The sequence below is a fragment of the Ctenocephalides felis genome, unplaced genomic scaffold (assembly GCF_003426905.1).
Source record: "Ctenocephalides felis isolate EL2017-DRISC unplaced genomic scaffold, ASM342690v1 CF-g0.4_SCAFFOLD_00845, whole genome shotgun sequence".
NCBI classification, from domain to species: Eukaryota; Metazoa; Arthropoda; class Insecta; order Siphonaptera; family Pulicidae; genus Ctenocephalides; species Ctenocephalides felis.
In genome coordinates, this window is record NW_020536999.1 from 6,437,948 (window position 1) to 6,439,889 (window position 1,942).

Genomic DNA, 1,942 nt, shown 5'->3' on the forward strand with positions numbered 1-1,942 from the left:
ATAAGAATCCAAAATGTAAAAAAAACAACAAAAAAGTTATTATTAATAATATGATTCTTCATTTATTTTATTTAATGTCGGGACGTTTCGGAACTAGGTACGTTCCATCTCAGGGACATCTGTCAAGAAACATGATCTTGATGAGATTAAGCAAACAATATGTTTAGGAATAGAAAATAGATTTTTTCTTAAATAATAAATTAATTGTAACAAATAATAATGTACATAAATATGATAATATGATCAAAATGAAAATGATAAAAATAAATGAGTGGATTATCTAACAGGATATTAAAAATGATAAATTAATTCAATTTTGTCATTAACTTTTTCTTAAAACTTTCCAAAACTTACAAATTTTTCATCATTTTTAATATCCTGTTATATAATCCACTCATTTATTTTTATCATTTTATTTTGATCATATTATCATATTTCTATTCTTTCAACTGTTTTATTAATTAAAAAATCCATTTTCTTTTCTTAAACATATTGTTTGCTTAAATCTTATCAAGATCATGTTTCTTGACAGATGTTCTGAAGATGGAACGTTGATATAAACAAAAAATCATCAATCAAAAAATCATATAAAAAGTCAAGCCAATCAATACGATATTAAAACAACATATTAAAATTATTGTAAATACATTTATAACTAGTAATTAACAAAAAATAAATATATACAGTTATAACTAAAGTATTTACAATTGGTCCTTCAAAATTCAATCAAACAACCATTGAAAAAACATTGGTCCTTCGAGCCGGATCAAAGTAGCCGATATATATTGATAAAACAAAAAATCATCAATCGAAAAATCATACAAAAAATTAAAGTCAATCAATACGTTATCAAAACCAATATTTATTAGAAATACGAAAATAATTTATATTCAACAGAAAATAAATAAATAAATTTACGAATTAAAGTGTTTATAACAAATTTGGTCCTTCAAAATTCAATCAAACAACCATTGAAGAAACATTGGTCCTTTGAGCCGGATTTGACGTCCAGCAATCGAAGGAAATAGAATACATCAAATAGAAGTAAAAAGAGTACAAATCAGCTTAAAACTACACAATAGTTTATTAAAAAAAAACTTTTTGTTTTTTATTACTTTTTGGATTCTTTTTCAAAACTACAAATATATATATATATATATATATATATATATATATATATATATATATATATATATCTTTTATATCTTTTTCCCAGATTCACAAAATCTACCGGAGCAGTGGAGCAAGTTTTGCAAAGGCCCAACAAGAGTTCACGACCGAATTATGCGCAATCAACACGTTCAAGGCGCAGCAAGCAACGCAGCAGCCGCAGCAATCAACGCTCAACTTAACTCTAACCGTTACTAAACAATTTTAACAAATTAATTAATATTAAAAGCTACTATGAAGTATGAATTTTGTAAATCTAATATGATGTTTGTATGTTAGATGTGTAAGGAGATCACTTGGGGGATAGAAGACACAGATTATACATATATATATATATATATATATATAATAATATATATATATCGATTTATATTCTAATTTTGTGAATAGCTTTTATAACAATCTAATTAATTTATCTATAGGTACTCGCTCTTTTCGTGATATCTGTCTAACCTTTGCCCAAGGGAATAAAATATTTCTTTATATTTTGCTTCAACAGAAAAGTGATCTTTCGATTATTAAGGTTGTCATATTGTGTCAAATTCATATTTGTATAGTCATTTATTACTTATATTGTTTTAGTGATATAAGCACCTATTATTAAAGTCATTATTAATTATTATATATTATAAATATATTCCTGATATGTTCGTTCGTTCGTTCATCGTACTGATCGTTTTGTATTAGAATTCTATTATTAAAATGATGTAATATTGTTTTCGAAAATTAAGTATTTATCAATAAAGTAATAATCATTGTTTATATATTTGGG